This window comes from Notolepis coatsorum (genome assembly GCF_963971535.1).
Source record: "Notolepis coatsorum genome assembly, chromosome: 15".
Classification (NCBI taxonomy): Eukaryota; Metazoa; Chordata; class Actinopteri; order Aulopiformes; family Paralepididae; genus Notolepis; species Notolepis coatsorum.
The window spans coordinates 18204770-18219506 of NC_140179.1; the positions used below are offsets into that span (position 1 = coordinate 18204770).

Consider the following 14737-nt stretch of genomic DNA (forward strand, 5'->3'; position numbering starts at 1 on the left):
TTTCACGGATATATAAGCGTTTCCCCTATATGTGATATAGCTTTGGACTGTAAAAGCCATCAGGAAATAAGAGCAGCGATTATCAGCGCGCGGCACAGGCGTGCGTGCGCACACATACTATCGATTATCTAGCGTTTATTTGAAAACGATTCATAAATAGGCCGACAAATGACAACGTTCTAGAATATTCCAGTAAAAGGAGATTATCATAGAATGGGTTGTTTTTTTCACGAAAACGAGTGATTTTCAAAATGCTATCAAAGGGAAATGAAGCGATAAAAAAACAATCTGCTTTGACAATGTTGACTGGAAAATGAGTCTTTGATAAGCGACGGGCAGATTAGACACATAGCCATAATTTAAAACATAGATTAGGCGATATTAACATTAACATTGGAGTGGATTTGGGCATTCAAGGGGGTAAAAAGGAAAACACGGACTGGCTCTCATATAAATGGTAAATAAGACAGGGCCCAGGATTGATCCCTGTGGAACACCTTTTGTGATGGCTAGAAGCTCCGATTGGGCATTTCCCATTTTCACACTGAAATCTTTCAGATAAAGTTTTGAAACCAACTGCAAGCACCTGTATCAAAGCCAACACTGTAATCTTTGTAATAGGAGAAGGTGGTCAACAGTATCAAACGCCTTAGACAAATCTACAAACAGGGCGGCACAATGCTTTCCTTTGTCAAGGGCTGATACAATGTCATTTGGGTTGGGCATTGTTTGGATTTGAACGATTCCGGTTCCGATTCTCTATTTCGATTTTTTGAAAAATCTTTAATTTTGTTCATACTATTCACATTGTCAGTTGACTTGATAGTTGAATTTGGTTGCTGTACTGTAACTAGGGTATTAATTAACAAAGTTAGGAACCGGTTCCTATTAGAACCGGTTCTCGGTGCCCAACCCTACAGTAGCTGCCGAGATTGTACTGTGTTTTTCTCTAAAACCAGATTGGTGTGGGTTTACGTCCACGCCTTTGTTTACTCCAGGCTGGACTATTGCAATGCACTCATCGGGATTCCTAGTAAAAGCATTCAAAAGCTGCAAACCATCCAGAATAGCGCTGCTAGGATCCTGATGAGTGTGCAAATATGATCACACCCCCCCCCCCCCCCCCACCCTCAGATCACTTCACTGGCTCCCCGTGGAACACAGGATCGAGTACAAGGTCTCCCTCTCACTCACCAGTGCGTACACGGTGGTGCCCCTGCCTACCTCAAGGAACTCCTCACGCTCCCTCCGCTCCGCCACAGCCTACCTCCTCAAAGCCCCCAGGACTAAGCTGCACACCATGGGCGGTCGAGCCTTTTGCTCTGCCGCACCCAGACTGTGGAATGCTCTCCCCATCCACCTGAGAGCACCACAATACGTCGAGGCTTTTAAAAGGGGCCAAAAAACATTTCTTTTTAACAAGGCTTTTGCCTGAATTTTCCTTTTATTTTTTACTTCTATTCATTTATTTTTTTCATTCTTTTATTTTTATGTTCTTCAATTTCATTGGTTGTTTTATTCATTTTAATTGTTTTATTCATTTAACTTTTTGTCTTTATCTCCTGTAGCACTTTGAGATTTTTACAAATGTAAAGTGTGGCACAAATTGAAATTATTATTAAATATAGAGTGCTTTGTGATAAATGCTTTAAGTTGGTTGTTTACCAATGACTCCAGGATTTTTGCTAGACAGGATAACTTGGAGATAGGTCTGTAATTATTTAGGTCACTTTTACCCCCCCCCCCCCCCCCCTTTATGCAAGCGTCACATGGGCTGTTTTCCAGGCAACAGGAACCACACCGGTTAGTAGATCAAATATATATTTGCTCCGAAACCAGTGGTACAGCTAGTTTGAGAAAACAAGGATCCAACCCATCCTCTCCAGTTGATTCCCTGGTATCAATGGCTTGAAGTGTTTTTCATGTTTTTTCTATTCTACTAAAACTGAATCAAACCATAAACAAGGTGGCCTGTTGGGATGTTAGATACTAAATACTGTGATTTTATATTTCTGCTAATTTTACACTTGCTATTATTTGACTTATTTTAACTTTTATTTCTACGCCCCACTATCCGCTGGGTGCATACTATGACCTTTATCATGTTTTGTAACAGATTACAGAAATTCAAGAAGCCTATAGAGGTTCCGATATGATTTGATTAATATATCTGCATTATTTTATCACATATTCTCAAAATAGATGACCAGCTTCGATAAAATGTTTGTTGATGGCTAAACCGACCTCTTTTTGATCCTAGATCAAGGAGTCACCCTTTCTAATCTCTGTAGGAAGGGAAATTGTGGTTCTGGTCTTATTTAAATGTACCGCTTTCCAAAGCAGGATCTGAGTAGGAACTGGTTACTAGTTCTAAGGGTGTTTTCACACCTGTAGTTTGTTTGCTTTGTTCCGATTCAGGTAGACACAGGGACTATAATGATACAATGTTGCACTTGTCCTTTAGTTCGTTTGTGTTCACACGGCTGTGTTAACAGCGGACCAAAACAAATGCACGCGCGAGCAAACTGTCACTCATTGGTCAGATTTTGGGGTGCGTGTCTCCCCCCCCCCCTAACCCTGACTCAAGCCTGACTTTACTGATGACCGCGGGCAGAGAGAGAGAGAGAGAGAGAGAGAGAGAGAGAGAGAGAGAGAGAGAGAGAGAGAGAGAGAAAGCGAGAGAGAGAAAGCGAGAGAGAGAAAGCGAGAGAGAGAAAGCGAGAGAAAGCGAGAGAGAGGGAGGGAGGGGCGTTGTCCCGCACGGTGCTGCTGTTGCAGCGTCACTACAGAGACCCCGGCTCTCCTCTCCTGCGCGCGGCTGGCTGACTGACACCCGGCAACACAAACACCATTTCAGGGTCTGCTCTGCTTGTTGTATCTCCGCTGTAACAACGTGCAGCAGCAGCGCGACACTGTTCGACAGACCTTTCAAAGCCCCTTTCCCTCATTCGGTCACTAAACTTTCTGTACACTTCAGTGTTCTTGTGCGTGTTCTCCAGCATCTGACGAATGTGATCGTCTGCCCAAATATCAACGACGCAGTGTACCTCATCGCTGCTCCACGTTGACCCACGACGTATTATTATTATTAATTGTGTCGGTTTGTTAAGTCGATTGCATTCTCACAGCGTACGAGTCGCGTCGGGTTCGTTTGGAAGTGCGCCGAGATCACCCTCTCTAGGTGGTCTCGGCCCGCTTGTTTTGTTCCGCAACAGAATGTGATTGCTGTGTTCATATATGCCCAACTGAACCGAAATAGGGGGTAAACGCTCCAGGTTTCGGAACAACAGCTCCAAACGAGCCAGGTGTGAAAACGCCCTAAGTGATACTCAACTTTAGCCGTTCTCACAGATGCTGTACATTTATTTCTGAGCTGTCTAAATGCTGCCCAGTGTGACTGATCACCAGAGCGTCTGGCAAGTGACCAGGCTCCATCTCTCTCCTAAAAGGCAGATAATTCAGGTGTGAACCAAGGGATTAATAATCTTTTTTATTCTAAGCCTTTTATACAGTGCATGTTTATTAGCAATCGAGAGAAAGGTTTTTGAAAAAAGTTTGAGTGCTACTTCGACATCGGAAATCTCCAATGTGTAGTGGATGTCGCTATGGAATAGGTCAATTAGAAAAGCCTGATCACTAAAGTTTCTAACACAAGCTATAGGACAGTGATCACTGACACCTAATTAAAAAACACCACAAGCAATACTTTTATCAGTCTTATTAGAAAACAAGTCAATTAAGTCAATTATACTTGACCTAGATTTAGTTTTGTTGGTTTGGCCTGGTGGGTTCAGTAACCAACTGAGATAAGCCAAGGCTACTACTAATGGTCTCTAAGATGGTTTGAATCATTACTAAACCAATCAATATTAAAATCACCTAGAACTATCAGCTCAAGATGGTTTGAATCATTACTAAACCAATCAATATTAAAATCACCTAGAACTATCAGCTCAACATTTGAGTACTGAGATAGTAACTCTGCTATCCTATCAATAGAGTTAACCTCGGCTGATGGGGGTCAAAACATTCATTATGAACCGGGGACCTGGTAGTGATTCATTATGAACCGGGGACCCGGTAGTGATTCATTATGAACCGGGGACCTGGTAGTGATTCATTATGAACCGGGGACCTGGTAGTGATTCATTATGAACCGGGGACCTGGTAGTGATTCGGACAGGAATAATAGCGACGGAAGGATTGGGACTATGAGTAGACACCATATTAGTTACACAAAGAGGATTAAAAACAAAACAGATTATTTAAACTACTTACTGATGTGGGTAGCTGTCAGGCCAGAGAGGCATTAATACAGGATTTCATATGTAATGTTAGTTTCTCAGCCCCCAGATCATTTCCCCAAGGGAATTAATCCACTTTGTATAGGTTCACTCTATTCCAAAACATGTCCAAGTTGTTAATGAAGCTATGGACATTGGCAATACAGAAAGTCTGCAACCAGCAATGCAGGCTAAAAAGGGCGACTAAAATGCTCCGAGCCATGTCTTAAAGATGGAATACATGCTTCAGGTCATGTCTGCTATCACTTCCCATTAATTGGCATGGGATAGGGATGTTCCTTTTATGTTTTCTAATTGTCTTCCTTCCCATATTTCGAGCTCTTGTTCCCCTGCCTTCTGGCAGTAGGCGCCAATTAGTTTTTTCTTTTGTAATCTCGTGACAAAAGAAAGACCGTAAGTCATTTGTTGGGACTGATTGCAGAGGAAAGATCAGGCGAACTGGCAGGTCTTACCTTTAGTTTCAAACGATCTCCCATCTTTCCACTTGTAACCCTCGCCCACAGAGCGTCCTGTGAAAAGAACAAGAAATCTAATTAGATCAATCAAATGTGATTCATTATTTAGATTTTGTCCTTCATATGTACTAGGTCAATATCAACATGCAGGTTTTTTCCAATTTATTTGAAAACCTTTAAGATGCATTAACTATTTTAGGACCAAGTTGCCACTATAAACATACTCCATTTACCCAAAATGAAAGCCTCGTCATGTATAAACTATGAAAATGCCTTACTGTCAGTGAGGTTAGCCTAGGCATTGTCCAACTAACACGTCTCCCGAAGGCTAACCGGCACTTCCATTCATTGTGCTAAGCTAGGCTAACATGCAGCCAGATAGCTTTCTACTGAACGCACAGAGAGGAAACTGGTATCCATCTTCTCGTCTCTCTGGAAAAGACGGTAAGCTAATTTCCCAAAATGTTGGCGTGTTCCTTTAACGCATTAAACAAGTGTACACAATTAATCGCACCCTTTTTGACCGCCAACCGCTTTCCATAGCTTCAGCATCCAGCTTGACTGTCTTATTTCATTATATTGTCCAAAGTTTCCAACCCAAAGTTGTACAAACCATACATGTTGCTTTGCTGGGAAAGACCACTCATCACTATAGAGTAGGGGTGTAAAGGTACGCGTATCCGTACCGAACCATTTCAGTGTGTACCGTACCGTACCGAACAGCTGTGTAGTGTACCGAACGAATACAGTGGTATGTTTCGTTTTTTTATAAATGTTTTTATTTTCCTTTTTAGTGGTATGTTAACCACAAACGACCGCCCACCGGGGGCTGTTTTTTTCACAATCTAATATAATTATTTTTTTAAATGTTTACAAGTCGATTATTAATTTCAATATAGAATATTCGTTGACAGCCCTACAAGTACAATTAGTTACTGCACACTACATCACCCCTGAGTGGAACATGGATAGCCCAAACGTTCCCCACTGTAGCGAAAACCCGTACCAAACCTGGACTTCAAAACAGAGGTACGTACCGTACCGTGGTTTTTGTGTACCGTTACACCCCTACTCATCACTATAGAGTAAGGTTAGACAGGAGAGACACGTTTACTTTACCTCGTCTCCTGGTACTTATGATTACTTTACCTCGTCTCCTAGTACTTGTGATTACTTTACCTTGTCTCCTAGTACTTGTGATTACTTTACCTCGTCTCCTAGTACTTGTGATTACTTTACCTCGTCTCCTAGTACTTATGATTATTTTAACCCTAACCCTAGTACTTATGTTTACTTTACCTCGTCTCCTAGTACTTGTGATTACTTTACCTCGTCTCCTAGTACTTGCGATTACTTTACCTCGTCTCCTAGTACTTGCGATTACTTTACCTCGTCTCCTAGTACTTGCGATTACTTTACCTCGTCTCCTAGTACTTGCGATTACTTTACCTCGTCTCCTAGTACTTGCGATTACTTTACCTCGTCTCCTAGTACTTATGATTATTTTAACCCTAACCCTAGTACTTATGATTACTTTACCTCGTCTCCTAGTACTTATGATTACTTTACCTCGTCTCCTAGTACTTGTGATTACTTTACCTCGTCTCCTAGTACTTGTGATTACTTTACCTCGTCTCCTAGTACTTGTGATTACTTTACCTCGTCTCCTAGTACTTGTGATTACTTTACCTCGTCTCCTAGTACTTGTGATTACTTTACCTCGTCTTCTAGTACTTGTGATTACTTTACCTCGTCTCCTAGTACTTGTGATTACTTTACCTCGTCTCCTAGTACTTGTGATTACTTTACCTCGTCTCCTAGTACTTGTGATTGTTTAACCATTTTTTTTATTTATGACCACAGAACCTACAAATGCATTTTGCTACATATTTTCTTTTAAAATCACGAGTAATGCAAGCCTACCATGAGATTAATACACGCGAGAATAATCCTAATAGTTACAGCCCTACCAATTACAAAAAGAGAAAATATATATTTTAGACATTTCAAAAGAGCATAGAATGCGTACTGCGTTCAGCTGGGCCTTCCGGACGTCTGGTCTTCGTCCACCGTTTTGCCTCGTCCCTGCTCCTCTTCATCAGAAGTGGAACAGACCCCTGAGAGGTGTGCCGTCGCCTGGGCCCAGCTTCCCTCTCGGCGTCACGATGGCTGTACTTGGACTGAGGGGGACTGGGCCTCACAGTCTCTTCCCCACAGCTGGTCCTCCTGTCCCTCGGAGTCGGGTAGTAGCTCGGCTCCCACAGAGAGTGCGCCAGCTGCCTGCCGGTGGATAGAGTCTGTCTGGAAGTGGAGGGCCGTTCACAGGAGGAGGAAGAAGGATGGTCTTTCGTGACATTAAAGTTTCTTCTGTAAGCTAATGGGGTTTTTCTGCATTCAGAGAAATGTTCTCTTGAGGCGGACAAGCCCTCACTGGATTTAGGTAAACAATCTTCCGAAGACAAATCATCTCCGATCTTAACTTTCAAGCCTTTTCTAGAGGTGGACAGACTTCCACCCGACTTGGAAAAACCTTCTATCGAAGTGGATGAACCTGCTCTGGAAATGGGTGGAAATGAGTTTGATCCTTCTTTGGAGGTGGACATGCCTTCTCTGGACTTTGACAAATTATGTCTAGAAGACGAAAAGTCTTCTCTGGACTTAGAAAGGGACTGTCTTGCGGAGGACTCCGCTTTTCCGGAGGTGGACCAGCCTTCTCCGCACTCTGATGAATGTGAGTCCTCTCTGGATTTAGAGACACTTTTCCTTGATGAGGTAGTACCTTCTCCTGAGGTGGATGGGCCTTCTCTGGACACAGACAGATATTCTCTTGAAGTCTTGCCTTCTCTTGACTGAGACAAATGTTCCCTTGAGGAAGAGCCTTGGCTTGAGGTAGGAATGCATTTTATAGAGGGGGACAGAACTTCTCTTGAAGTGGACATTTGTCTTCTGAAAGTGGCCCGTGCAGAAATACCTCCTATAGAGGGTGAGCCTTCTGTAGAGTTGGAAAGACCTTCTCTCGAGGGAGACGGCACCTGTTTTAAGGTGCACTGACCTTCTCTTGAAGTAGTCATTTGTCTTCTGAAAGTGGCCCGTGCAGAAATACCTCCTATAGAGGGTGAGCCTTCTGTAGAGTTGGTAAGACCTTCTCTCGAGGGAGACGGAACCTGTTTTAAGGTGCACTGACCTTCTCTTGAAGTGGTCATTTGTCTTCTGAAAGTGGCCCGTGCAGAAATACCTCCTATAGAGGGTGAGCCTTCTGTAGAGTTGGTAAGACCTTCTCTCGAGGGAGACGGCACCTGTTTTAAGGTGGACAGACATTCTCTTGAAGTGGATATTTGTCTTCTGGTAGTGCCCTGGGCTCCACACTCTGACGTCTTTGTTTTTGTAGGGACTTTTGACAACCGATTTTCCTTTTTCCTCTGCTCATCCTTTTCCCCTTTGTTCCCCTCCTTTACCTTATCCACCCTCTCTCTGGTCTTACTGCAAGAGGTATTTCTCAACTCCCCACCTCCATGTGAGCCCTTTCTCTGAGAGAGGAGATTGGAATGCTCAGACATCGTCGATTTAGTCTGCATTTGATTGTCCTGTGTTTTGGAGTGCGTGTGAACCGTGGATGCTTTTGAGGGTTTTACGGAACTTGTGAACCCCGGAGACGCCTGCTCAGAGATGCGCCGCACCGCCAGAGGAGCTGGAGCGCAGACCCTCTCTGTTGACCAGCAGCGGCGCTGTTGCACTGCCGAGTCATCAGAGCTGTCCTCGGTTAGTATTTCAGGCGAGAGCCTGGCTCGTTCAAGAGACCGCCCTCCCTCTTCTCTGCGCCGATCGTCCACAAGCGCGGCTGCAGCTGAAGTGACGGACTCATCCGGTGACAGAGTGCGCAGCAGTTTCCCATCTGTCCTGCGGGTTTTCTCGCTGTACCGCTCAGGTCTGGATTCGGATTCAGCTGTTGCCGTGTGTTTTCCACTTAGAATCTTTAGGCACTGAATGACATTGGTGTCAGTTTTGGATTCAGCTGATTCGCCGTCATCAGAGCTGTCCTCGGTTAGTATTTCAGGCGAGAGCCTGGCTCGTTCAAGAGACCGCCCTCCCTCTTCTCTGCGCCGATCGTCCACAAGCGCGGCTGCAGCTGAAGTGACGGACTCATCCGGTGACAGAGTGCGCAGCAGTTTCCCATCTGTCCTGCGGGTTTTCTCGCTGTACCGCTCAGGTCTGGATTCGGATTCAGCTGTTGCCGTGTGTTTTCCACTTAGAATCTTTAGGCACTGAATGACATTGGTGTCAGTTTTGGATTCAGCTGATTCGCCGTCATCAGAGCTGTCCTCGGTTAGTATTTCAGGCGAGAGCCTGGCTCGTTCAAGAGACCGCCCTCCCTCTTCTCTGCGCCGATCGTCCACAAGCGCGGCTGCAGCTGAAGTGACGGACTCATCCTGTGACAGAGTGCGCAGCAGTTTCCCCTCCGTCCTGCGGGTTTTCTCGCTGTACCGCTCAGGTCTGTAGTCGGATTCAGCTGTTGCTGTGTGTTTTCCAGTTGGAATCTTTAGTCTCTTAGACCGGCACTGAATGACATTGGTGTCAGTTTTGGATTCAGCTGATTCTCCATTTGTTACCATAGAAACCGACTCGACAGAGCTGTCCTCACTTTCAGTTGTGGTTGAAAGTTTCCTCTTTTGGCGCTTGTGCACATTATTTGTGCACTCATCGTCCTCACTCTCTGAGTCGCAATCAGGTAATGGACGACTCTGTGGTACATTTGACATGTCATCACCCTCTTGGTCCTCAGAATCCGACTCGGAGAAAACTCTAAACCTATTTGGTCTTAGCCTCTTCTTAAAGCACTTTTTGGACACCGTTAAATAGTTTTTTGGTGAAGCTGTAGAGTAATCAGAGCTGCGTTCAGTTTCAGAGGTACTTGCCCATCTCTTCATCTGCTCAGGCTCAGACTCACATGATATCTGTGGCCTTGGGTTCTGATCGCCGGTCTGAATGTCATCCTCCCCTGGGGCAGTGAAAATGTGACAGTGCACATAATCGATGTTATTTGCCTTTAGAAACCCATCACGAGACTCAAACACCTCTATGTCAGCGGAGGGAGAAAATGATGATGGTTTTAAAGATTTATTTTTTGGCGTTTTTTTCCCTGCTTTATTTCTACTGGGCAGTCCAGTAGATAGAGATAGAGGAGGAATGGGAGACAGAGTGGGGGGAAGACATGGTTTTGATGTCGAGTCTTGCGCATCACAAAGAGGAAGAACGATTACATCATCGTCTTGCTTTTTTCCATTTTCCACATCCTGTGGAAGAGCATTTTCTGGCCAGACAGGGTCTCCATCTGTGGGTTCATATGCAAGGTCAGAAACTGCCACAGGTATGACCATCCAGTCGTCGTCGTCGTCCTCATCATCCTCCTCCTCATCTCTATATTGGAAATCTTTGTCTCCTGTCATGGAGGTCTCCTCGTTTTGTGAAGTTTCATCCACACTCGGGTCCTTGTGATCTACATCTATAAAGTGTTCACATTGTGGGCCTTCGTGTTCCAACCCTTGCTCCTTTAGTGAAGCTTCAGTCTTGGCCATACGTTCACGCTGTGAAGTTTCTGCCTTGGTCACACTCTTAAAATCCTTGGCATCCGTCTGACTGACTTTGGGAGCCTTCGCCGTGTCCCGATTCAAACTTATGCCGTCATCTGACAATGGATAGAATACTCCTGAGACTGGAGCCGGGACTAAATCGAGTTCCTTAAACACTGCAGAAGAAATGTGTGAACTTTTCATTCCAAACTCTGTTTTGGTCTCGCATGTGGGGCATAATCTGTTCTGAAAGCCTTCCTCTGTCTCAACTAAATATGGACAACAGCATGTCTGTTTTAAAGCATCCATTTCCACATCGCGTAGTTCCTGGTTGTTTGAGGTCATCTCAGTAATAGCCCGTTTCCGTCCATCGTCTTGATTTCTACATGGCGGGGCCGGCTTTTGACAGTTTACAGAGTCAGCACCTAATTCATTTTCTTGATCTGTAGTTTCTGTATAGTCATCTGTGATGTCTTCATATTTCAGCGTATCTTCATCTGTGATGTCCTCATACCTGGGATCTTTAATTAAGGAAGGAGCCTCCGTCAGTTGCTCCTTCTGGTTTTTAGGGAGATGGGCACCTACTTCACGATTCTTTTCAGAGAGTGGTGCACGGAGGAACATAAGTTGGTGGTTTGATTCCTTCTGGTGCAGGTCAAAGATTTCTTTGGCCTTTTTAGCCGAGAGGACAGATATCTTCACCGGGGAGAGGTCGCCTGCTGGAGACTCTGTCTCTCTGTCCTCCTGCCGCTGTCCAGCGGGACAAACTGTATCCCTCTCCTCTGCCGTGGCATCAGCTTCGAGACAGACGTCTTCTCCTGCTTCCTCTAGTGTAAAACACCAGGCAACACCTGGCTCTTTGTCCAAGTCGTCCACATGCTCATTGATGTTTAACCAGAAAGACTTGTATTCCTCTTGTGATGGGGTATAGTTGATTAAAGTTGTTAAAGTGGGATACTCCTTCACCAGTTCATCGAAGGTCATTCCAGTAATGGCACTGAGAACTACGGGACTCTCATATTCATTCTTTGTACAAGTGGCGGCAACATCAATTAGGATTTGGGGAGATTCTGTGGTGATGAAGACGCACAGTCTTCTTACATCCCCATTCCAATAATTCTGGATAATGAAGTCACGAATATTGTCCCTTGGCACAACGGGAGCCTCAGCATCCTGCACACTAGCAACCAGCTGCTTCAATGCAACTGAAGTGTAAAGAAGGGTGGGAACAGTGAACAAGACATTCTTAGAAGTCTTTCCGCAATATTTGCCGTTGTAACTTTCGTCCTCGCTAATGTCACATGTTTTATCTTCGCGGCAGTTGTGTGAATCACTGACTTGATTGTCGCAATCCAGGGAGACAGTTACATCGGACGGTTTCTTTACTGGTGAAACGAAACCTGGTGATGGTGACTTCTGATCAGCGGATTTCACCGTGTGAGGACAGGAGGAGTTTTCAGCAGGGATCGGTCTGCCAGATTCCCAGCATTTCCCAAGAGTTGATTTAGCACAGTTGTCACTCTCTTTAATTATTTGAGTCAAAAGAGTGTTTGCACAGTCCTCCTTTGTACCATCCTCTTCATATGCTTCCTCATCAGCCGCGAGAGACGGCTCAGGCCCCTGACGGCTGAGACCACGCCTCTCCATTTTCTCAGCATTGGTCACGTTGGTCAGGTAATAACTGGGGTCCTCTTCACTGAGACCCACGATCCGCTCCTCGGAATCTGACCGTTCGTATTCTCCGTTATTCTCATTTCGAGCAAGGTTCTTAATATCTTCAACCTTTCGATAAATATAGTCCAGTAGTTGGCTATCGGTATACACTTCTTTTTCCAAAGCAGAATTATTTTCTGTGGATCGCTCTGAGAGAGAACCGAGAGGCGGGCCATACTGGGTCTCAGGGTCGACCCGTTTAGAGCCTCGTCTTGAGAAAGAACCGAGAGGCAGGCCATACTGGGTCTCCGGGTCGACCTGGTTAGAGCCTCGTCTTGAGAGAGAACCAAGAGGCAGGCCATACTGGGTCTCAGGGTCGACCGGGCCATACTGGGTCTCCGGGTCGACCTGGTTAGAGCCTCGTCTTGAGAGAGAACCGAGAGGCGGGCCATACTGGGTCTCCGGGTCGACCCGGTTAGAGCCTCGTCTTGAGAGAGAACCAAGAGGCGGGCCATACTGGGTCTCCGGGTCGACCTGGTTAGAGCCTCGTCTTGAGAGAGAACCGAGAGGCGGGCCATACTGGGTCTCAGGGTCGACCGGGCCATACTGGGTCTCTGGGTCGACCTGGTTAGAGCCTCGTCTTGAGAGAGAACCGAGAGGCAGGCCATACTGGGTCTCAGGGTCGACCTGGTTAGAGCCTCGTCTTGAGAGAGAACCGAGAGGCGGGCCATACTGGGTCTCAGGGTCGACCGGGCCATACTGGGTCTCTGGGTCGACCTGGTTAGAGCCTCGTCTTGAGAGAGAACCGAGAGGCAGGCCATACTGGGCCTCAGGGTCGACCCGGTTAGAGCCTAGTCTTGGTAAAGCTATGACTGTAAACCTACAGTCTGGGTCTTGTGTACCGACTCGAGGCATGTTCTTTTCGAGACATCCATCGCGTCTAACTGGTGGTTGACTCGATGCGTTGCCTTGTTGGCCCTCACGGTGTAGCAACTTTCTCAACAAGGGGTTAGACCGATGAAGGCTCGGAGCGACTGCAGAGTTACAGCTCGACGAGGAAGCAGCTGTAATGTCATACTTTGGATCTTTAATTAAGGAAGGATCCTCCGTCAGTTGCTCTTTCTGGTTTTCAGGGAGACGGGCACCTACTTCACGATTATTTGCAGAGAGTGGTGCACGGAGGAACATAAGTTGGTGGTTTGATTCCTTTTGGTGCAGGTCAAAGATTTCTTTGGCCTTTTTAGCTGAGAGGACAGATATCTTCACCGGGGAGAGGTCGCCTGCTGGATACTCTGTCTCTTTGTCCTCCTGCCGCTGTCCAGCGGGACAAACTGTATCCCTCTCCTCTGGAATGCTGTCCGATGCATCTGCCGTGTCATCAGCTTTGAGACAGACGTCTTCTGTGTTGCCTTGTTGGCCCTCACGGCATCTTTCAAGGCGTTGTAGCAACTTTAACAACAAGGGGTTAGACTGAAGGAGAGAGGGTGCCACTGAGAGAGAGGGAGAGAGGGTACCACTGAGAGAGAGAGAGGGTGCCACTGCGACTGCAGAGTTACAGCTCGATGAGGAAGCAGGGTTTAAATGTAGCATCGATGTCGGTACAGCATTATTGATCATACTGTAAGATGCTTTTCTGATGCCACTGGAAGATAAGGCAATATATTTAGAATGTAACTCTCCGTCTCCCTCTGCGCTCATTCGCTGGTGATTATTCCCAAGATTGGAAATGAGTCCAGAGTGACATGGTTGAGCGCTCTGTGAAACCAGCCAAGGTTTCTCTCCGTCGGACTGCATCGGAGTATTTTGGGCTGTGCGTTCACAGAGAACTGATTCCCGAGCCGCGCAATGTCCCCCCGACGCCATTTGTCGTACGCCGTGATCCACCGAACTGGGTGTTTGAAGAGCAGCATGGTGGGTGAATGTGCCGGCTCCATGGTCACTCCTCTGTTGGTCCCAGGTGCAGGCTCCATGGTCACTCCTCTGTTGGTCCCAGGCGCAGGCTCCCTCACTCCTCTGTTGGTCCCAGGCTCCCTCACTCCTCTGTTGGTCCCAGGCGCAGGCTCCCTCACTCCTCTGTTGGTCCCAGGGGCAGGCTCCCTCCTTGTGGCTAGGCGGGCAACCGGGCCACATTGCAGGGACACGGATCACACTCTCATGAACGAGCACAGTAGCTCAGCCGCTTTCTGGCCTGGACACACAAAAAAGATGAAAAACAAAAAGAGGAAAAGCACGTTAGAGGCCCACTCACTTTCAGTGGAACATATAGATATGCGTTCCTTAGTTTCCTGGGAGATCTGAATCCAAAGCTATGATTGGACATTTTTAATCACAGATGCGCCGAAGCGCTTGACACCAGTAACGTCGAACCGTCCCACTACATTCCAGCTGGACCCGATACCCTCCCCACTCCTCCAGACCATAGCACCAGACCTCCTCCCATTCCTAACTGCAACCATCAACTCCTCTCTCAACTCTGAGGGTGGTTCCCACCTCCCAAAAACAAGCTAGTCACACCGCTAGTAAAAAATAAAAAAAAATAACTGAACCACACAGTCACAGATAACTATTGTGCCCAGTCTCTCTCCTCTCCTTCCTTTCTAAATCACTTGAACATATCCTGTATGTTCCAACCAGCTGTATCCAACCAGCTCACTGATTATTTATTACAGAACGACCTCCTGGACCCAAACCAGTCAGGCTTCAGGACTGGTCACTCCACAGAGACGGCCCTCATAGCTGTCACAGAGGCTCTTCACTT

The 14737-nt window shown here is 46.2% G+C and overlaps 1 long non-coding RNA gene across 2 annotated transcripts in view; it reads right to left on the reverse strand.

Annotated features, from left to right (window-relative positions):
* LOC311241460 overlaps positions 1 to 14737 on the reverse strand; it is a 58167-nt gene that overhangs the window by 8284 nt on the left and 35146 nt on the right. Inside the window, exons 1-2 of one of the 2 annotated variants that reach the window (XR_014620541.1) lie at positions 6789 to 14159; positions 4757 to 4813 (exon numbers count right to left, since the gene is read on the reverse strand). This is a non-coding gene — a long non-coding RNA (uncharacterized lncRNA). Of the gene's footprint in view, positions 1 to 4756; positions 4814 to 6788; positions 14160 to 14737 lie in introns of those variants that run through there. The other variant, XR_014620540.1, reaches the window with a different exon arrangement.